This window comes from Mus musculus, chromosome 1, assembly GCF_000001635.26.
Source record: "Mus musculus strain C57BL/6J chromosome 1, GRCm38.p6 C57BL/6J".
Taxonomy (NCBI): Eukaryota; Metazoa; Chordata; class Mammalia; order Rodentia; family Muridae; genus Mus; species Mus musculus.
In genome coordinates this window covers 103,127,641-103,151,999 of record NC_000067.6, presented here as the reverse complement: position 1 = coordinate 103,151,999, position 24,359 = coordinate 103,127,641, and the positions used below count along the sequence as shown (strand labels likewise).

The following is a 24,359-nucleotide window of genomic DNA, read 5'->3' as shown; positions in this document are numbered from 1 at the left end:
CATCAAAGGTAAAATCCTCCAAGAGGAACTCTCAATTCTGAATATCTATGCTCCAAATACAAGAGCAGCCACATTCACTAAAGAAACTTTAGTAAAGCTCAAAGCACACATTGCGCCTCACACAATAATAGTGGGAGACTTCAACACACCACTTTCACCAATGGACAGATCATGGAAACAGAAACTAAACAGGGACACACTGAAACTAACAGAAGTGATGAAACAAATGGATCTGACAGATATCTACAGAACATTTTATCCTAACACAAAAGGATATACCTTCTTCTCAGCACCTCATGGTACCTTCTCCAAAATTGACCACATAATAGGTCACAAATCAGGCCTCAACAGATTCAAAAATATTGAAATTGTCCCATGTATCCTATCAGATCACCATGCACTAAGGCTGATCTTCAATAACAAAATAAATAACAGAAAGCCAACATTCACATGGAAACTGAACAACACTCTTCTCAATGATACCTTGGTCAAGGAAGGAATAAAGAAAGAAATTAAAGACTTTTTAGAGTTTAATGAAAATGAAGCCACAACGTACCCAAACCTTTGGGACACAATGAAAGCATTTCTAAGAGGGAAACTCATAGCTATGAGTGCCTTCAAGAAAAAACGGGAGAGAGCACATACTAGCAGCTTGACAACACATCTAAAAGCTCTAGAAAAAAAGGAAGCAAATTCACCCAAGAGGAGTAGACGGCAGGAAATAATCAAACTCAGGGGTGAAATCAACCAAGTGGAAACAAGAAGAACTATTCAAAGAATTAACCAAACGAGGAGTTGGTTCTTTGAGAAAATCAACAAGATAGATAAACCCTTAGCTAGACTCACTAAAGGGCACAGGGACAAAATCCTAATTAACAAAATCAGAAATGAAAAGGGAGACATAACAACAGATCCTGAAGAAATCCAAAACACCATCAGATCCTTCTACAAAAGGCTATACTCAACAAAACTGGAAAACCTGGACGAAATGGACAAATTTCTAGACAGATACCAGGTACCAAAGTTGAATCAGGATCAAGTTGACCTTCTAAACAGTCCCATATCCCCTAAAGAAATAGAAGCAGTTATTAATAGTCTCCCAGCCAAAAAAAGCCCAGGACCAGATGGGTTTAGTGCAGAGTTCTATCAGACCTTCAAAGAAGATCTAACTCCAGTTCTGCACAAACTTTTTCACAAGATAGAAGTAGAAGGTATTCTACCCAACTCATTTTATGAAGCCACTATTACTCTGATACCTAAACCACAGAAAGATCCAACAAAGATAGAGAACTTCAGACCAATTTCTCTTATGAACATCGATGCAAAAATCCTTAATAAAATTCTCGCTAACCGAATCCAAGAACACATTAAAGCAATCATCCATCCTGACCAAGTAGGTTTTATTCCAGGGATGCAGGGATGGTTTAATATACGAAAATCCATCAATGTAATCCATTATATAAACAAACTCAAAGACAAAAACCACATGATCATCTCGTTAGATGCAGAAAAAGCATTTGACAAGATCCAACACCCATTCATGATAAAAGTTCTGGAAAGATCAGGAATTCAAGGCCAATACCTAAACATGATAAAAGCAATCTACAGCAAACCAGTAGCCAACATCAAAGTAAATGGAGAGAAGCTGGAAGCAATCCCACTAAAATCAGGGACTAGACAAGGCTGCCCACTTTCTCCCTACCTTTTCAACATAGTACTTGAAGTATTAGCCAGAGCAATTCGACAACAAAAGGAGATCAAGGGGATACAAATTGGAAAAGAGGAAGTCAAAATATCACTTTTTGCAGATGATATGATAGTATATATAAGTGACCCTAAAAATTCCAACAGAGAACTCCTAAACCTGATAAACAGCTTCGGTGAAGTAGCTGGATATAAAATTAACTCAAACAAGTCAATGGCCTTTCTCTACACAAAGAATAAACAGGCTGAGAAAGAAATTAGGGAAACAACACCCTTCTCAATAGCCACAAATAATATAAAATATCTCGGCGTGACTCTAACGAAGGAAGTGAAAGATCTGTATGATAAAAACTTCAAGTCCCTGAAGAAAGAAATTAAAGAAGATCTCAGAAGATGGAAAGATCTCCCATGCTCATGGATTGGCAGGACCAACATTGTAAAAATGGCTATCTTGCCAAAAGCAATCTACAGATTCAATGCAATCCCCATTAAAATTCCAACTCAATTCTTCAACGAATTAGAAGGAGCAATTTGCAAATTCATCTGGAATAACAAAAAACCGAGGATAGCAAAAACTCTTCTCAAGGATAAAAGAACCTCTGGTGGAATCACCATGCCTGACCTAAAGCTTTACTACAGAGCAATTGTGATAAAAACTGCATGGTACTGGTATAGAGACAGACAAGTGGACCAATGGAATAGAATTGAAGACCCAGAAATGAACCCACACACCTATGGTCACTTAATCTTCGACAAGGGAGCCAAAACCATCCAGTGGAAGAAAGACAGCATTTTCAACAATTGGTGCTGGCACAACTGGTTGTTATCGTGTAGAAGAATGGGAATCGATCCATACTTATCTCCTTGTACTAAGGTCAAATCTAAGTGGATCAAGGAACTTCACATAAAACCAGAGACACTGAAACTTATAGAGGAGAAAGTGGGGAAAAGCCTTGAAGATATGGGCACAGGGGAAAAATTCCTGAACAGAACAGCAATGGCTTGTGCTGTAAGATCGAGAATTGACAAATGGGACCTAATGAAACTCCAAAGTTTCTGCAAGGCAAAAGACACTGTCTATAAGACAAAAAGACCACCAACAGACTGGGAAAGGATCTTTACCTATCCTAAATCAGATAGGGGACTAATATCCAACATATATAAAGAACTCAAGAAGGTGGACCTCAGAAAATCAAATAACCCCCTTAAAAAATGGGGCTCAGAACTGAACAAAGAATTCTCACCTGAGGAATACCGAATGGCAGAGAAGCACCTGAAAAAATGTTCAACATCCTTAATCATCAGGGAAATGCAAATCAAAACAACCCTGAGATTCCACCTCACACCAGTGAGAATGGCTAAGATCAAAAATTCAGGTGACAGCAGATGCTGGCGTGGATGTGGAGAAAGAGGAACACTCCTCCATTGTTGGTGGGATTGCAGGCTTGTACAACCACTCTGGAAATCAGTCTGGCGGTTCCTCAGAAAATTGGACATAGTACTACCGGAGGATCCAGCAATACCTCTCCTGGGCATATATCCAGAAGAAGCCCCAACTGGTAAGAAGGACACATGCTCCACTATGTTCATAGCAGCCTTATTTATAATAGCCAGAAACTGGAAAGAACCCAGATGCCCCTCAACAGAGGAATGGATACAGAAAATGTGGTACATCTACACAATGGAGTACTACTCAGCTATTAAAAAGAATGAATTTATGAAATTCCTAGCCAAATGGATGGACCTGGAGAGCATCATCCTGAGTGAGGTAACACAATCACAAAGGAACTCACACAATATGTACTCACTGATAAGTGGATACTAGCCCAAAACCTAGGATACCCACGATATAAGATACAATTTCCTAAACACATGAAACTCAAGAAAAATGAAGACTGAAGTGTGGACACTATGCCCCTCCTTAGAAGTGGGAACAAAACACCCATGGAAGGAGTTACAGAAACAAAGTATGGAGCTGAGATGAAAGGATGGACCATGTAGAGACTGCCATAGCCAGGGATCCACCCCATAATCAGCATCCAAACGCTGACACCATTGCATACACTAGCAAGATTTTACTGAAAGGACCCAGATGTAGCTGTCTCTTGTGAGACTATGCCGGGGCCTAGCAAACACAGAAGTGGATGCTCACAGTCAGCTAATGGATGGATCACAGGGCTCCCAATGGAGGAGCTAGAGAAAGTACCCAAGGAGCTAAAGGGATCTTCAACCCTATAGGTGGAACAACATTATGAACTAACCAGTACCCCTGAGCTCTTGACTCTAGCTGCATATGTATCAAAAGATGGCCTAGTCGGCCATCACTGGAAAGAGAGGCCCATTGGACACGCAGACTTTGTGTGCCCCGGTACAGGGGGACGCCAGGGCCAAAGGGGGGGAGTGGGTGGGTAGGGGAGTGGGGGTGGGTGGGTAAGGGGGACTTTTGGTATAGCATTGGAAATGTAAATGAGCTAAATACCTAATAAAAAATGGAAAAAAAAAAAAAAAAAAAAAAAAAAAGAAAGTTCAAAGTTACTTTTAAATTTTGTAAGAACCAAGAATGGAATATAGAAATAAGAGAATAATACAATCTTGAAATACCAATCACATTGTAAAAGAACATATTTTCTTGGAACTTTTATAACATATTGCCTAAGTCATCCTTTCCTTGGACACCATTTGTTTATTCATCATAAGCTATTAACTCTTCCCTGTACAGTAGACTGGATTACACATCCATTAACATTTCCTCTTCTCCTTTTCATATGCATATGTTTGTATGTTAATGAATCTCTGCCCATGTGTGAGGGTGTGCATGAAAGGGTGCATGCCTATATGGAAGCATGAAGTTTACTTCAGATACCTACTCATCTCTTGCACGCGCCTGACTCGACCAGCAAGAACAACGCTGCAACAGGATCCTTCTGCACACGTTTATTGGGAGAGCTTGATAGCAGAGGCGAAGAGACCCTGAGCCCAGAACTGGTGCTGTTTATATAGGCCTAGGAAAGGCATGTCTCACACCCGGATTGGTTATGCACTAAGCCTCATTTGCATGTTCCTCATCTGATTGGCTACTCTCTCTCTGTGTACCTCACAGAGCCTCATTATCATACCTCATTTGCATGTCTCACATCTGATTGGTTATACTCTCAAAGCCTCATTATCATGCCCGGGCCAGGCAGTGTCTTTGCCAAAAACTTTACTGCATGTGTACACATTGGTTGTTTGTCCAAACTTATGCGTGGTGGCCAGCAGTAGTCAGCGCCACTCTGCGACAGCACATGTGGCTTCACACACTCATCCGCTTTTTAATTTAAGTTTTGAGAGAGGTTCTCCCAGTGAACCTATACCTACTGGCTATCTCTGCTAGATATACTGTCAGCCAGCATGCCTCTGGTTGTGGCTCTGCCTCTGGCTCTTCATCGGTTTCTAATGCTTCTTCCTCCCTGGCACTGTTGCAAAGCTCTGTTGGTCTCCTGAGACCTATATCTAGGTGAGAAGGATCAAAGTCAGGAACTCAAGCTTGTAGTGTAAGAAGTTTATCTAAAAAGTCCTTCTTAGCACCGCTAACACTTTCCTTCTTATCAACAGATCTGGGATCAATGATGATTCTCTGTTCCCCACTCCCTGCCTGACTCTGTTCCAAGACTCCAAGTTATTTAAATAACAAGAGTTTATATATATATATATATATATATATATATATATATATATATATATATATATATATAATTTTGCATGGAGACAAATGCCACAACCTTTTACCAACAAAGCATTTCCATTCAGTCCAGCACCACTAAGTTCTCTCCCAGCCCTTGGTTCTTACTCAAGGTGGTACTGTTGCCCAAGGTAGCCTCAAACTTATGATATTCCTACTTGTGACTCTCAATTATGGGATTAGCACCATGTGAAATCAGACCCAGCAAAGTTGGAAACATGTCATGAATTCAGTGCACATGCTGCTATGGTGTGTTTTGGAGCCTGAGAATAAAACATCTTGTTTGTCTTAAAAGTTCATTGTTTTATGAGACAAGTTGCAATCCCTATCTTACTTCCCAACATCCATCCCTTCATGAGATTCCTTTGAAGTTAAACGAGAACATTCAGCTTTCCATGTAAATGATGAATGCATGATTTATTAACTTAAATGCCTCAAAAAGGTGCAGGTAATCACACCTGGGAGTTGAGTAGTAAAACAACTATGTCAACCTGTGCAAGGCAGAGCCCATCAACATCCTGTCATGGAGATGGAAGACATTTCTAGACAGTGAACAGTGGCAGGATAGGGGAGGAGATATTTTTCCCAGTAGTGTGTCCATTGCTAAGTTCCTTGTGTTCTTATAAATAACCTCTTTCACATGTTTCTGTGTAAGCATTTCTCATTAAATTTGTTCCACCTCAAAAGCAGACATGGCAGTAAGACTCTATTTGGGAAGAAGAACTTGACCATTAAAAGTTGGAGGAACAGAAGAGGACAAGGGTGAAGTCATGTTCAAAATACCTACATGAATGTATGCAAATGTTATAATGTAGCCTGTTATTGTAGACCAATAAACCATGAAAGAATCATAAAAATAAAGAATCCATGCAAAGGGTTTCCTTCTAAATACTCCTTAACAATTTCTTATGAATATCTGTAACATTCACTGTCACATCCATTCATTTGGGTCATATTGTTTACAGCCTTGTGTTAACAATTAACACATTAACAATCAACAAATTAACAATGGATCTGTGCCAGCCTTCTTTCCCCAGTGGAATGAAAAGTCGCTGAGGGTCAGAGTGTGTGTCATGTTTCTGTGTCTCCCTTGGCATCCACAGAATCCTGCCATCTCCAAATGCTCCTTGATTGATGGAACATCCAAGCAGTTGAAACTCCACTGGCAAATGTCAAAAGCAAGGCCTGTCACTATATTGTCCATAAATGACAGGGTCAATCTTTCCTAGTTGTACAAACCTGGCTTATGAGTTAAGGTACCATGGATCTGAAAGTCTTTATCAACACATGAGAGGATGACTATCTGGTGTTGTCATCATTAGTGTTTGACAGAAAAACTGAAGTTAAATATGGCAGTGTGTTTTTTTTCCAGTACAGAGATAGATGTACAATTCTAAGTTTTCTGCATTCTAAAATTATGTTCAAGCCTGAGAATGTTTCTATCTCCATTTACACTCCAGACATCTAAAGCACCTGTGGAATTTTGTATGGCTGATTTTCATTCAAAGTTTCTTTTATAATTGGAACATACTCCTCTGCATGATTTGCTTGGTCAAATTCTACTCATTCTACAACTGAAAAGAAAAACCTTCCTTCCCTCTCATACCATGTGTCTTTCCTAGTACTTAAAATCTGTTAGAGAATGTAACTTTCATTCAGCCTCTATCTAGTCACCAGTGCATGATATAGGCTCGTAAAGCTTCAGTTGAAGAGAAGAAAACTGAATTATGCAAAGTAATTATCAAAGTGGAAACTCAGAAACTGGAAAGAACGTGAGGGCATATATAGCCACTAGATTGTTTTGCCTTAATAGTAATGATAATAATCCAACTTTCTCAAATCCATTCTATAGTAAACATTGAGGAAAGGAAGTGAAATAAGGAATTCAATTTCATCGTTTCTATTTATCAAGGATGGGAAAGCTACATAGAACAGTAGCCTGGTAAATATTTCTAACTTGGGCTTGATGCCTTATATTTTAGATAGCTGCTTGACACAGTCCAGAGTCATCTAATAATGGAGTCTCAGTTGAGGAATTGCTGTGATCAGGTTGGCTTATATGTCTGTGGGGAATAGCTTGTTTGCTGACACTGGTAGATCCAGTTGACTATGGGGGATTACATTCACTTGACTGATACTGCTTAGCACAATCCTGAGAATGATTCAGTAAGCAGCAGACTTCTATTCTTTCACCTTCAATGCCCTGCATGAGTTGCTTGGATTTCCCTCAATGAAGGGATGTGACTTATAGGATGAAATAAACTACATTCTCCTCCAAAATTGCCTTTGGTCAAAGTGTTGGATCACAGCAACAGATTTAAAACTAGACATTATGAAAGTCCAGTAACTGCATTTCTCAACTCCCTATAACCTGGGCTATCTCCACATAGATCTGGTTATTGAAACTTGAACTCTATGCTCAATCAGACCCCTTGCTGTAATAAGTAAAGCACTTGGCTCTGTGTTTATTTGCTCTCACTAATGGGTTTTTCTCATCAACTTCATTTTAGGTAAAACATTGATTGATTAATTATAATTTATTTGAAGCTGAGAATGGGGTCCTTAGACTAATCCTGTTTTCCTGATGTGCAGATGGAGTTTAGTTACACTGGCTTATATAATAGGGGCAATATCAGGGAAACAACTGTTAATGCTAATTGAGAGGCTGCACACTATAACCATCTAACCTCTAGCATTAATCTGGATAAATACTTCCATTTTTATACCATATCCATCTTCCCACCCCTTAGCCATATTGGCTAAGATTTAATTAATAAACTCACTGAGTACAATTCCTTCTCATATTAGACATATTCTGCAACATACAATTGCTGTTGTACACATGTTTTCTTAAATCACTACCAGCTAATTTTCCCTTTTAAAATTCTATATCTGAATATGTCTTTTACATGATGGCTATACACTAAAACTTTGGGTAGTATGAGCCAAAGATAATACCCATCCAAGTAGAGCTAACTGAATATTAACAAAAAGTATTCATATTTAAATATATGTCTCATAATTCTATACAGATGATCAAAAGTTGTACATATGTCCTCTCTGGTACATACACGTATCTCTGTACATACAATAGTATCCTGGCCCCAATCACCTGTTCTCTAGGTTTTGCTCTGTCTTCAGTGCAGAGGGGACAAACACAATAAAAGCTTTTTTGAAGACTGGGACCTTTTACTTCCTTTTTTACTGCCTTAACTTTTTCCCATAAGACAACTAAAAACAATGTGAAGTGCCCATGGCTTTGAAGGGAAGCACAACATAGCTATTTTTCATTGTTTTTATTACTTAATGTTTTAAATGACATTCAAAGGTCTTATTTATAAAACTAACCAAGGGATGTCTTTTATAAAGGGAATGATAAATTCCTGAGAGCTTGTAGGACAGCTAGACTTGTATATCAAGAACACTCTGTCTGTAACAAGGCAGAAGCAAGGATTGAAACCCAATAGTTAATTGAAACTCCACATGTGAAGTATGAAACAAACATGCATGCAGTCCTATACATGAACACAAAAAAGACCATAACTATGAAATCATATACCCAAGGATTAAAATGTGATAATATGAGATATATAACACTAGCATTCAGAGAAATGAGACAAGAAAATTCAGAGTTCAAAGATAACTGGGCTATATAGTAAGATCCTATATCTTGTCTTGTCTTGAAAAACCAAAAAAAAAAAAAAAAAAAAAAGAAAGGAAGAAAGAAAGAGAGAGAAAGAAATAAAGAGAGAGAGAGAGAGAGAGAGAAAGAAAGAAAGAAAGAAAGAAAGAAAGAAAGAGAGAGAGAAAGAAAAGAAGAGAGAAAGAAAGAGAAGGAATAAGAAAGAAATGGGACAGGGAGGGAAGGAGGAGAAAGTGATGATATGTCAGAGAAAGAAAAAAGAAGAGGATTAGAGGGTAGAGGAGGGAAGGAGAGAGTGGCAAGAAGCACAGAAGGAAAAGAAATAAAAGCAATGGTAAGTGTTCCTGGAAGAACATGTACTGAGATCTCAGTACCACATAGCCCAGTGCCTCCACAGTGCCTGGCAGTTTACAGGACTCAGTAAAAGAAGGCAAGTCAGTAATACAGTAAGAAGCCCCAGTCTCACTTATTCATATGAGATTTGCTTAAATGAGCTTTCAAGTTCCAGAATAGACTCAGCTAAGATCACTCTGGACTGTGATGTTTTGACTTTGTTTCCTGTACCTACGATGTATCTAAGTTTCATAATGTAATCATATGTACAGGGGTTTGCAATAGAAAGGATTATGTAGAAGGGGCCGAATCTCTATAAGATGGGTTTCTGTCTCTGATATAAATCAAACTTTATGAACTAAGTGACACCTGAGATTTAGTTGCCTAAAAACTAACATTCATTTCAATGTCACATGCCTCTGAGTTCAAAGAATATCTATACTAATGAGATCATACATAGTCAAACAGGCTTGCAAAGCAATGCTAAATTTGGTAATAGCATAGATTTCTAGAACAGTTATCTTGTATATTAAAGGATTTTAAAAATGATGAGATGGAATAAATACTTTGAGGTTTAAATTTGTTAATGCTGTCTTCAAATTCTTGACAGACATCTCTGTGTTTCAAGTATAATTTACTATGATCTCTTTGTTTCTTTTATCAATTAAACAAGTAGATGTAGAAAGGTGATGGGTACTCAAAGATATTCTGTTGTCAGCAATTCAAACATACCTATCTGGTATCTTGCTTTTTGGGTCAATGTATGTCAGCATTTCTTTTGACATTACTGAAGGACATGCATTATCTACAACATACTGAACAGAAGTTGGCATCAAAGGAAAAGAACTTGCTTAAGGCTCACAGTGATGACTGAAAGGAGAAAATGGTTCTAATTTTTCCATTCTTTTTATTTTCTACTTCATTTTTATCCTCTATCCCATCAGTGTCTTAAATTGTTTCTGAAGGTTTCCTACATACTGTCTAGCAATTCCTTCTACTTTAGTTTCCTTTCCCTTTAAAAATATCCTGATAAAGCAAGTTAAGGAAGGAAGGTTTTATTTATGATGGCAATTCAATATTAAAATTCATCATGCCTGGAATTCTCAGTAATAGGAACTTGAGGAAAATCAATGACCACATAATACCCACAGCCAAGAAGCTGTTTGATGAGTGCTTGTACTCAGCTCACATTTTCCTATTAGTACAGTTGAGAATTTCATCCCAGTGAATTGTGTCATTCATATAGATGGAAACCCAGCTAATTAACCCAACAATTCCTCTACACTTGATTTTTCTATGTCAATTTGACATAAATTAGGGTCATTTGAACAGAAGGTTCCTTAATTGAATTTTTTTTTCTAAAAATTGGCTTTTGTAGAAGTTTGGTGAGTTTCTTTGATTGATGATTAATTTGGAAAATCCTGTCTCACAATGGGTAGTACCATTCACTGGGTAGTGACCCTGGGTCAGACATATATAAGAAAGCAGTCTGGGTAAGGCACTAAGAGCAAACCAGTAAGTAGCACTCCTCCATGGTCTCTGCATGCTCTCTACCACCAGGTTTCTTCCTTGAGTCTCAGTCCTTACTTCCCAGAATGATGAATAGAGGTGAAAAAAGCTGCTTAAGAGTAAGGAAGAAAATTTCATAGATTCTCATTTCTCTTGATTGTGGATGAAATGTGATGTGCTACCTACTTGAGTTCTTGGCTAGACTCTTGTTCTCTGAAACAATGGATTCTAATCAGAAATCATAAGTAAAATAAATCCTTGGTTAATAGATTTTTTTAAAACTCAGCAAAAGAAATTAAATTAGGACAAACACACACACACACACACACACACACACACACACACACACATACACACACACACCTGCATGCATACACATATAAACACAAAGAGAGTAAAAAGAAGTATAGATGTTTAACTTATATAGTCATCAGGGACACAGATCTTGGCCCGATTATTTTCAGACATTGGTGCAGATCTTCCTAGGAGGCTCTTTCCTTGTAGCCTAGCTCATATAGAGGGGCTTAAAGGCTCTATTTACAGACCTTTGTCCCACTCCAAGGAACCATCTAGGAAGGTAGACTCACCTCACAGTCAATGTCCAGGGCATCGGTCTCACACTTTATCTGGAAGTGCTCTGTGTTTGTGTCCACTGTGACTCTGCCTGCTTGCTCTTATGCTTTAGCAGAACTGAGTGCCAGTGCTGGTCATCCAGAAGGCTACCCAGAATTGCTGAGGGTGCCATGCTGTTGAAATGGTCTTTGCTGCCATCTGTAGACAGAGGAAGGCAAAATGGAGTCCTAGCCCAGGCAGCTTTGAATCCTATTTATCAACAGCCCTGAGTAGCAGGTTTCTTCAAACAAATACTGCTCAAGCAGTATCCCTTACAGTGTACACCACCAAGCATTGGAGTCATGCACAGGCTTTCCCTTAGATTCCAGAACCCAGTTCTAGCTCAAATGATATACACCTGAATTTTCTGACAGGAAATGCAACATTTCCAGGACACCAGCAATTTTATGGTGACAGAAATGTTTATAATATTGACCATAGGAATAAGATTGAAAAGAGAAGTTTTCACATTTAGAAAAGGAATAAATATATACACACAGAATTTTGCAGGATTATAAATGAGGAAAGCAGAACTTGACCCAGCTTCAGAGGAAGTGATTGGTAATACAGAGTCTATCTGTGCACAAAGGCACAATTCTTCTGCATTTTGATCCACATTGCCAGAGACAATTCAAAGAATCCTGTGAATGTTAGGAAGGGAAACACTCTACCACCGTGGATTGAAGAGTAAAATCTCATTCGCAGTTAATAATTCTAAATCAAATGTCTGGGTTCTATCCTTGGAAAGTAGGACAAGACAACTGTCTTGTGAAATTTCTCAAAACCAATTTCTGCTCAAAGGACATGAGCCCACATAACTAGAGAATGCAAGCTGCCACTTGAAAAAAAAGCAGTGTGTTATGTATGTCTCTAGTTTATTTTTCTTTATTTTTATTCTCCTTTCTCCTTTAGCTCTCTCTCTCTCTCTCTCTCGCTCGCTCTCTCTCACTCTCTCTCTCTCTGTGTATGTGTGTGTGTGTGTGTGTGTGTGTGTGAGCATGTGCGTGTGCAGAAGGTCAATCTTCTGTCCTGTTCTTCATTTTGTTCTTGTGAATGTTGTAGATTATTTTCTTGTTTAAAGCAAGGTCTCCTATTGACATAGAACTCACCAAATAAGCTAGGCTGGATGGCCAGAGAGACTCTGGGATACTTGTGTTTCTGCCTCACCAGTACTGGAATTATAAGCATGTACAACATCTGTTTTTTTTGTTTGTTTGTTTTGTTCTTCCTTTCTTTCTTTCTTCCTTCCTTCCTTCCTTTCTTTCTTTCTTTCTTTCTTTCTTTCTTTCTTTCTTTCTTTCTCTCTCTTTCTCTCTTCCTTCTTCCTTTCCTTCCTTCTTCCTTCCTTCCTTCCTTCCTTCCTTCCTTCCTTTCTTTCTTTCTTTCTTTCTTTCTTTCTTTCTTTCTTTCTCTCTCTCTCTCTTTCTTTCTTCTTCCTTTCCTCCTTCCTTCCTTCCTTTCTTTCTTTCTTTCTTTCTTTCTTTCTTTCTTTCTTTCTTTCTTTCTTTCTTTCTTTCTTTCTTTCTTTCTTTCTGTGGTTCCTAGAGATTGTATTCATTTCTATATGTTTGTATTACAAGAAAGTTAGTAACAAAGTCATCTCCCCACACACAGTTGGTATTCATCTCATGTGTTAGTGATCCATTTTATGAATTCAACTTGAAAATCTGTTGGTTCTTCCTATTTCTTTTTCTTACATTTACCGTGATGATCAAGAAGCTGGGAGCTCACACTAAAGAAGAAAAAGAATAAGGATCTACATTGTTTGCTTTTGGCATCCTCCTGATGACTAAAATATAGTTTGATCTGATGTTCACTTTGTACTTTGAGCTTGCACACTGCATTGAAATATAATCTTCCTTCTTGCCTACTAGATTGTAAATACTAACAACAATGTGTTGTCTTTCTCTTATACTAACAAATATTAATGGGGTAACAGGGATATAGTGTCAAACAAGTAGCCCATTTTGGGCCCAGAAAAATGTCTCAGCAGGTTAAAGGTATATGGCTCAACAGGTTAAAGGTATATGGCTCAGCAGTTTAAAGGTATATGCCATTAAGCCTGGTGTTCTGAACCGCATGGAAAAAAAAAGTGAGTACTCTGCCATTTACACCTGTGCAATCGCACAGTACAACCACATACAAATAAATAAATGAATGTCATTAATTTTAAAATAAATAATGCTTTGGTTGTTGGGTGTTTTTCCTGTAATATACATCTTTTCTGTTTGATTATTTTCTACAGCAGAGCTCATTTGATTTTCCTCTGTGGAGTTAGGAACTCAGTTTTTCCCTCCTGAAATGCCTTTCCATTCTTCCATGAGAAGGCATAGAAGACACCCTCCCTTTTGTTCTGGGATAAACAGTTGGGGCAGTGAATGTAGACCTACTGACAGTGAGGCAAACCCAGGGAATAGCACACCCAGAGAGGAAAGTAGCACCCCCTGCAGAGAAGAGGCACTCTTCAATAAACCAACTGCTTGCTATTCAGGGCCCAGGCTTATCCTTCCAGAGACAGTCCATGTAACAAAGGAAAGGGCAGGGATTTAGTTTTTACATCCTTTCATATTACCACCCATTAAGAAGAACAAAAGACCTTGGCATTCCCCTATACTGGGACATATAAAGTTTAGAAAACCAAGGGGCCTGTCTTCCCAGTGATGGCCATCTAGGCAATCTTCTGCTACATACATAGCTAGAGAGAAGGTTTTTTTTGTTGTTTTGTTTTGTTTTGTTTTGTTTGTTTTGTTTTTTCGAGACAGGGTTTTTCTGTATAGCCCTGGCTGTCCTGGAGCTCAATTTGTAGAGAAGTGCTCTGGGGGTACTGGTTAGTTCATATTGTTGTTCCACCTATAGGGTTGCAGACCTCTTCACCTCCTTGGGTACATTCTCTAGCTCCTCCATTGGGAGACCTGTTTTCCACCCAATAGATGACTGTGAACATCCACTTCTGTGTTTGCCAGGCACTGGCATAGCCTCACAGGAGACAACTATATTAGGGTCCTTTCAGCAAAATCTTGCTGGCATATGCAATAGTGTCTGCGTTTGGTGGCTGATGATGGGATGGGTTCCTGGGTGGATAGTCTCTGGATGGTCCAGCCTTTCGTCTTAGCTCCAAACTTTGTCTCTGTAACTCCTTTCATGGGTATTTTGTTCCCTATTCTAAGGAGGAATGAAGTATCCACAAATTGGTTTTCCTTCTCTTTGGTGGGGAGCAGGGTCGGGGGGAGGGTATAAGGGACTTTCTGGATAGCATTTAAAATGTAAATGAACTACCTGAGGATCCAGCAATACCTCTCCTGGGCATATATCCAGAAGATATTCCAACTGGTAATAAGAACACATGCTCAACTATGTTCATAAAGCCTAATTTATAATAGCCAGAAGCTGGAAAGAACCCAGATATCCCTCAACAGAAGAATGGATACAGAAAATGTGGAACATTTACAGAATGGAGTACTACTACTCAGCTATTAAAAACAATGCATTTATGAAATTCCTAGGCAAATGGATGGATCTGGAGGGTATCATCCTGAGTGAGGTAACCCAATCACAAAAGAACTCATATGCTATGTACTCACTGATAAGTGCATATTAGCCTAAATACTTAGAACACCCAAGATACAATTTGCAGAACACATGAAACTCAAGAAGAATGAAGACCAAGTGTAGACACTTCATCCCTTCTCAGAATTGGGAACAAAACACCCATGGAAGGAATTACAAAGACAAAGTTTGGAGCTGAGATGAAAGTAAGGACCATCCAGATACTGCCACACCCAGGGATGTATCCCATAATCAGCCACCAAATGCAGACACTATTTCATATGCCAGCAAGATTTTGCTGAAAGGACCCTGATATAGCTGTCTCTTGTGAGGCTATGCCAGTGCCTGGCAAATACAGAAGTAGATGCTCACAGTCATCTATTGGATGGAACACAGGGCCCCCAATGTAGGAGCTAGAGAAAGTACACAAGAGCTGCAGAAGTTTGCAATCCTATAGGAGGAACAATAACATGAACTAACCAGTACCCCCAGAACTCCTGTCTCTAGCTGCATATGTAGCAGAAGATGGCTTAGTTAGCCATCATTAGTAGGAGAGGCACTTGGTCTTGTGAAGATTATATGCCCCAGTACAGGGGAATGCCAGGTCCAGGAAGCAGGAGTGGGTGGGTCGGGGAGGAGGGCAGGGGAGGAGTTAGGTGATTTTCAGAGGGGAAAGTAGGAAAGGGGACAACATTTGAAATGTAAATAAATAAAATATCTAAAAAAATAAAATAATAAAAGAAAAAGAATCCCGATTTTCTTTAAATACCTTGAAAGTAAAATTCCATAATTTATTCTTTACATATGTAGTTTTAAAATGGTCACCAATGACTCTAGATTGTAAAATGCAACTGAAAAGATGTAGGGATGTTTTCACAGTCTCCTTTGTTTTTCAAAACCTTCCCACTTCCTGTGAGTACTACATCTATGCATACTGTGTTCATGAAACTTTAAGCTGAACCCATGAAGTCCTTGGCACTGTTAACCTATCTGAGGTAATGAGCACCATGACTAGACAAAACATGAGACATATACTTCACCAGCTGAATCACCTTTACAATTTTATTTCTATAAGATTTAAATTTATAAATAAGAGTTATACATTAAAAACACACTAAGATATTCTTTAAAAACCTTCAGGGCTGGAATTATGACTCAGTTAGTAAAATGTTTGCTGGGCATCAATGAGAACCTGACGGAGTTCAGATCCCTAGACATCTTTTAGAACAACCAGAAGTATCTGTAATTCCAGAACTGTGGAGACAGAGACAGTAAAATCCTAGGGTCTTGCTAGCTAGCAAGAGTAGCTGAAAAGGCAACCTTCAGAATCAATGAGAGAACTATTTTTAAAAATTAAATATTTGTGGGATTGGATAGAAAGCTAAGTGTTTACAAGTGTATAGCACTCTTTCAGTTGCCAGCATTCACATGAATGGTTCATGGCAAAGTATAACTCCCAATTCTGGTAACCCAGTGCATCTTGAACCCTGCAGACACCTGAAATCACATGTGTGCATACCTGTACCCCCAAACATATGTTCATATTTAAAAGCAAAATTAAACAAATATTAAATAAAAATGTGTTCAGTAACTGAGGAAAACAACTGATATTCAACTCCATACTCTGTACAATTATGTGGGCATGTGCTCGCACACACAAGCATGAATTATTAAATGAGTCTAGACATGTTTTAAGAAAATACAAAGGAGAGTCAGTTATGATCATATTATATTGCATATGTGTGAAATTACCAGAGAATGACTAAGCAAAGTAATAAATAAATGGATAATCCAATAATGAATTGTGCCTATACAAGTCACTTTATAAAACAATAAAATATATGTATATCAGCTTACCAGATGTCCAGATACATTATTTGATTTAAATAGGTATGAAACAAATTATAAATTGTGACTGGATTAAGTAGAAGAGGCTTGAAATAATGAACTGTTATGCTTTTGGATGGCCATACACCTTCACCCAAATGGTACTGCTTTACTCTGGTGTTAACCCTTACTGCCCAGTGTGCACCAAGCTTCTTACTGAATCTGGTTTCCAGCAGCTTTGGATGGTGATGTTGAAATATTCCACCTGTGCAGCTTTGTATTCTTTGAAGTCCTGCTCTCTTCTGATTACTGTCACTCTGCCATTGTAGTAGCAATTGAAGCTTTACTGCCCTACAACACACAGAACAACTATAAAACATGCATCAGTGCATGGAAAAGGGAATGCAACTTTGGGTATATACATAGAGAGGTTGCTCAGTTTTAGAAAGAAAAGGAAGAACCAGGTGCACAAAGGAAGCATCAGTGGACCTTTATTACAGGGTTAGGTCCTAAAGTCACAATGAGAATTATAGACTTAGAGAGATTACATGTAAATACACATTCTGTACCATCTCATCTCATTATGATTCCAAAGGAGCTTTCAAGTGGAAAAAAAAGTGTGTGAGAAATAAAGATGGCATGAAAACTAATGTGAATAAATTATTAGGAAGTTGGGTAGGACAACTTTGATAACTTTTTCAATGTTCTGAGTATGTATGAGTATTCAGCTATATATGGAATATCTGAATCAACCTGCTTCCCAACTGCCATGGTTCACAGGCCATGTAGTAGAGGGCATGGAAAGAAAGAAAGTAAGAAAGAGAGAGAGAGAGAGGGGGGGGGAGAGAGAAAGAGAGAAAGAGAGGAAGAAGGAAGGAAGGAAGGAAGAAAGGAAGGAAGGAAGGAAGGAAGGAAGGAAGGAAGGAAGGAAGGAAGGAAGGAAGGAAGAAAGAACTGGACTCAGAACATAATGCTGTCTTAAACACATAAGAAGTGAGATAGTATCTTTCATCCTGGAAGTCTCTCTAAAACTGAAGAAGTAAACAACTCTTAACTTTCAGGAAACTCCTAAATGTATAAAATTCATAAACCCCTCTCCAAAGTTATATAAACAACAATGGGTTTGGGGGAGAGATGGTTTTCTGATCTATCCATCTGCCTACGAGTTTTGCAGAAAGCTCCAGGCATATAGCTTTTGGCAATTTGTCACCTATGCTGGGGTGGAGTTTTTGTTGATGAAAAGCAAAATGGTGATGTGTCATGCTTTCTCCTTTCACTAATTCCTCACCTATGCTTCATAATTAATCCCAAAACACTTTTGGCTTTTCAAACCTGGGTTTAAGTAAACCTACTTTATTGAGGATTGTTATCAGTGTCTTCTTTGGGATGGGTATATATTTGGGATGGATATATATTTACATATCCATAAGAAAACTCATGTAGCAAATAGTGAACCTAGGTAATTTTTCTGGATCATAGTGACATTTCTGATCTGCCTGATAAATTAAGTGCCCTCACTTTAGGTGCTAGGTGTTGCCCACACTTAAAAAGTTACTTCCCTCCAGAATAGTAGTTCCCCACTGGTAGGTTGTGACATGTTTGAAGGCAGAATGTCTCTTTTATTGGGTTCTCATATCAGATATTCAGTATATAAGATACTGACAGTATGATACATGACAATAGAAAAATTATAGTTATGAAGCAGCAACAAAAGAAATATTTTTGTGGTTGGGGGTAACAACATCAAGAACTTTACTAAAGAGTCACAGCATTAGGAAGGTTGAGAACTATTCTTTTTTTTTTTCATGTTTGCTATGACTTAACGTGGCTGCAGTATCCCTTCTAATTGCTGACTCTCAGAGCAATGAGATGTTTGCTTCATTGAGCCTAGATCCAACCAGGTATAATGGTTCAAGCTTTTTTCCTAACACCATCATCACTTATCAACAAAAACAACTTGTTTATCCAAGAGAAAACAGTCAAATACCCTGGACATTTGCAATATTAAATAAGTTGTACATGAATTGTCATATTTATCTCACAGAGGGAAAAGCAGAAGCTCAAGATAATTTTGGAAGAAATTCAAGTGAAGCTCCAAATAAGGTGTAACCACTGAATATTTCATCTCTTCTCCAAACACCATGGATATGCTAAGCATCTCCAACATGCATTAGATAAGCAGATTTAAAATGGTAGTAACAGCTCATAATCTTTAATGTTTCCATTAAACAAAAAGAAATACAACACACATTAGATTTTTATTGTTGGATATTATAATACCTCTGCTATGATTGCCTCATTGGATCATTGTGATGATTTAATTTTAATTTTCAGATAAAGTCTAGTGGTAGACAGGCAAATCACAATTTTCCAGTGGCTTATGGAGATATTGTATGTGCTTTGACTTAAACAAACTATCCTTAGGTAATTGCTAGAACATATTTACTTCATTTATTGGGTTTGACAGCCATGCATGATCTATACTCTTCTGCCTTTGAAAAATGAGATAGTCAAGACTCAGAAGATCATGTACTAGCCCAAAGATATACATAAGGTAATGAGTAGTTTGACATTGAAGACAAATTTTGCCTTAGTAAATGGTGGGGTGTTTCAAGGATATTGTGATATATAAAGAACTTTGTGCACTTTGAAGAAAACATACACTGTGAATATTAAAGTGAGCAAAATAGTAAGTGGTTATTAGATATTAAGCAAATGAAAACCAAGCTATAATCCACAGACTTAGAGAAAGTGGAAGTCACTTGGTAAAGTAGAAGTTCATGAATCTCTGAGGGAAGGGGAAATACATGTTCCAGGTAGACAGGGGGTAAGTGGGAATGGGAGGGGTCAGATGCAGGGAGAGGCATCTGGAATTGGGGAAGATTTGGAGGCCTCTGTGGAAACCTAGTTCAGTGGAAACTTCTGGAAACTATGGGGGTGATTGTAGTGACAATGTCTAGTAATGAGGGATACAGAGTATGAATTGGCTATCTTTTGTACCCAGGCAAGGCTTCAAATGGCAGGACTAGAGAGCATTCAGTTGAGCTGTTGTCTAAGAGCATGTCTCTGGCATTCTCCAACAACCTAGGTTAATGCTAAAACAGAAGGTTGCTCTCTTCAAACTGAGAGCAAGGCCCTATTGCTGAGGACAATATCCACACAGATCATTGAAAAAAAAGAAGTTGAGCTGGTGTCTGTTTGAAGCTTCACTCCTATGTTATTGATCCTTTAGTGTGAGAAGGTAATCTATAGGCTGCTTAAAGAAAAAAAGTGGCTATCAACTCAGCTAAAAATACCTTTGACCTATAATCTGTCCTACTTGTAATATGTGTTGAGGCAAATATGGTGTAGAACTTGGGGGAGTACTTGATTTAACCAGCAATACCGGATTTAACTTGAGACTCACTCCATGAGAGGTTGTTGATGCCCTATACTGATTGAATAGGCCAGGAAAGAGAAATCAGATTGCCCAGAAACAGTGGGTAAAATCAAACATGACTGGTCTAAGAAACCAAAATTAATGAAATGATTCCTAATGATATTCTGCTGAAGTCATAGATGTAGCTTGTTCAGTCATCATCAGAGACATTTCTTCTAGCAGCAGACGGGAATAGATGCAGATACACACAGCAAGGCATTGTGCAGAAAAGTCCTAAATTGGATGTCTCTATTAGGTCTCTACCCTCAGAAGAGCAGGAGCAAAATGACTGTGGGATTCAGAGGGGATGGAGGACACCGGGAGAAGATGGCCCACTTAGCAAGTACAGCATGAGCTCACAGAGATTAAATCAGCAAGCACAGGGTCTGGAGAGGTCTACACCAGGGTCTATCTGTATATGATGTGGCTGTTAGCTGGGTGTTATGTGTGACTTCTAACAGTTACCTGGTATTCCTTAGACTCATTTGCCTTCTTTTGGGACTATTGCCCCTGTTGGGTTGCCCTTTCAAGTCTTGGTATGATAGCTTTTGCTTTGTCTTACTAAATTTTGATTTAGATTTCTTTTTCTTTTTCTTTTCCTGCTCCTCTCTAAAAGAAGACAGTGGGGGAGTGGACCAAGGGGAGAAGGGAGGCCATGGGACCTGGGCGTGTAGGAAAGGGAAACCTTGGTCTGTTTGTACTGTATTTAAAAAGAATGCTGCACCATCTTACCTGCTCTCTACTTTTCTTTAGTTGATCTCTTTCTTCTTTTTCTATTCATTTCACTCTTTTCTATTTCATGTTAGGGTCCAGGACTTTTTACACAAACCCTTCATACACCAATTTCAGACAGATATTGAAGATTTATTGAATGAAGACAGATTAATAAGGGATGCAGCCTGCAGTGGGGAGTCAATATTCTAACCCCAGGCAGTCCTGAGAATCCGTTTTCTTTTTTATGGAAAAAAACAAGGAACAGGTGCATTTTCAGTATTTACAACATTTGCAATGTATAGGTTATCTAGCAATAGCAGCCCTGTCTGACCTTGGGTCAAAGAGATGAGAGGATCTCCAAAGTCCATTGAGGTTCCTTGACAAAGTGCAACTAGTTGTTTTTGTCAGAATAAAGTTTGTCAAGTTAAGGTTATGAGTTACAAAATTAAGGCTGATGTAATATGGGGAGCCATTGTCAAGTTTTAATATCTAACATACCAGAGTATGTGTACATGCCCACAAAAACATCACACATGCATGTTAATGCACATGCACATGCAAACACACACAGATTTTTAAAAGTTAAATACAATACTGAGGGGTAGGTTTCGTTTCTTAACAAGTTAATATGAACTTTCTTGGATCACAGTCCTCTTTACTTCTTCCTGCACACAAAGTCCAAAGTCATTCAGACTATCAGATTATCCTGAGAGAGCCTGAACAAAACCACTAACACTTGGAAAGCTTTTAGGATAGATTTGTGGTACCTCTGCTACAGGCATGGATTGGAATCTGAATTGTATTCATGGTGACTTCTATGTTCACATGCCCTGGAACAAAGACTGGGATTTGAAGCAGATAGAGTACTAGAAGTAGAGACAGATTATGAAGGGAGAACTTTGTAGAGTAGCAGTTGGCCAGAAAGCTAGGAAGACAGAGCCTTGATGACAATGGATCATCAGGATTTTTTTCCCTTTGTGTCTTCTTTACAAACAGCCATTTTTTTTCTCTTAATTTATATACTGAACATGATCTGTTATAACATTTGCTTATGGAGGTGTGGGTTTGTTATGGTCATCCTCAGTTCTACTTGCTTGATGTCTGCTAGGTTCCTACTAGGGTTCTTTGTTCTAGATTATAAGTATGATCTTAGTGCTCTCAGATATTCTTGGTTTATATTTTGCTTTGTCTTTGTATGTTTTCTTAGATGTGTATGTATATAGTGTGTGTATGTATGTGTGTATGCATGTGTATTGTACAGATATGGAGAAGTCACATATGTAAGTATAAAAATGTACAGATGACAGCCAGTGGTTGATGAATAACATTTTCCCCATCTTAGTTATTGAGGCAGAGCCTCTTAATTGAACCCAGAGCTCATTGATGGCTAGTCTATTTTGTAACCTTGTTTCAGGGGTTCTTGTATCTACATTGTAAATCCTGAGATAAGAAGTGGAATTCTAATCTGCATGTTATTTATGTGAGTGCCTATGACCTGAAATAAGGTATTCATACCAGTGCAGCAAGTGCTTTACCCACAGAGAAATCTTCCCTTCACCATGGCTTGCTTCTTTTAATCCCTTCCAGCATATGTACCTGCACCATGGATATATAGCATGGATGGGTAGTGACACCCTTGGTAAAGCATTCTTATTCTAAACTCTAAACTGGAGAGTACAGACACAACTCTCCACTGTGAAGAAACAAATAAACTCTCTGTTCTGGGTCATACTAGATGACAGGTTCTCGGCTCCTCTCCAAGGTGAGGTAGAGTGTCAGGAGTATAACAAGCCAGGAGAAGTATTTCTGAAGATTAAGGGTATTGCCAGTAGATTGATGCCAGGAAGAGAAAGCACACAAAGTCAAATCTTGGATCTGTACGAATCAGCTAGATCTAGTCCCATCTTCATAGAATAGAGGTATTCTATGCAGGGGAGGCAAGTCAAAAGTACAGGATATAGGACCTTATTGAAGGAACTCTGGGCACATGTAAAATCTATTGGCTCATTTTCAAAATAAAAATAACATTAGTCATCTTTAGTACATATACAAATGGACAGAATACATTGGGAGTCCCCAATCTATCATTCTCCACCCAAACTCTATTAGCTTGAGAACTCTGGCTCTCCAAAATGATGTTTGAAGTAGATAGTTACTAACATGACAGGTTGTCTAGCAGCTTATATCCTGATATTTTCTAAAATAAGTGGTATGAAAAACAGAGATGAACTCATGTACAGTATTGTTGAGAAAAAGATAAACATAATTAACTGAAGGAAAAGAAGACCATGATAAAGTATAATATTTTACACTTCTGATTACTCAGGCAACGAGAAAGAAAGTGAGGGAGGAAAGAAAGTGAAGATCTTATGTTCGGTTTCTCAAAATTGTTCTCTGCTTTCAGTCAGTGTGCATGTCATTTTTAGGGACAATAAGTATTGCAAAGCTGTAATATAAACAGTTCTGCTTCCCTACATTGATGCTCCAGTGCTTTTATGAAGGGAGCATTAACATTTCTCAGAGTAAGGGAGCCACTATTGGTATGTTAAGGAGTACCCTAGGAGTTTGTGGAGTTCTTTTGTTGTTTTTCTCTTATGTGCATCAGCTAGCATTCATTACTTCACTCACAATACCAGTGACCTGGAACACAGTTGTTACATATTTACAAGAGTGAATAATATTTCTCTCTTTCTCAAAATTGATTTCTGCTATCTCATTACTGTAAATTCTACTCAGTACAATCTGTGGTTTGTTTCAATGAAGACACACTGGCAGATGTTTTTCCAGACTATGGTGGACAGGCTAATCAGGGTCCTGAGAATCCCCCTGTAAGGATGAGTGGATACATTTCCTGAGTTTGGCCTTCTGGGTCAAGGAAGATCCTGCCCAGTTACCTTTTTTTACCTTAGAGCTCCAGAATGCCAGTGAGGCCTCCTGAGTTTCTATGGGCCAAATAATTGCTGACTCAGATGCCAAACTGATTTTCTGACAAAGACAGAGTCCTTGAGACAGATTCTTGCATGCTTGATGGGTTTTAGAATCCTGTTAACAAATCAGCTAAAAAAGAACTTTTCTGCCTAAAACAGTCCAAGCTCGAATTTGCAATTAAACTAAGGCACAACTCTGGTGAGGTCTTGGGAGGAAGAGGTGGTTTAGGTCTCAGAATTAGAAAGCTGAATATCAGTGTTGACAGGAGAAAATTCTGACCTACCCTGAAACAACTAGCCACACCTGGACTCTTCACCACTCAGTAAACGAGACTCTCAATACAAATACATTTTGAAGTTTTTCTTATGATACATTGTATGGAAATAAATATTATATTAGATCAT

The 24,359-nt window shown here is 38.4% G+C and overlaps 1 pseudogene; it reads right to left on the bottom strand.

Moving 5' to 3' along the window:
* Positions 1–24,359, bottom strand: part of Gm18728 (predicted gene, 18728) — a 429,487-nt pseudogene that overhangs the window by 249,076 nt on the left and 156,052 nt on the right.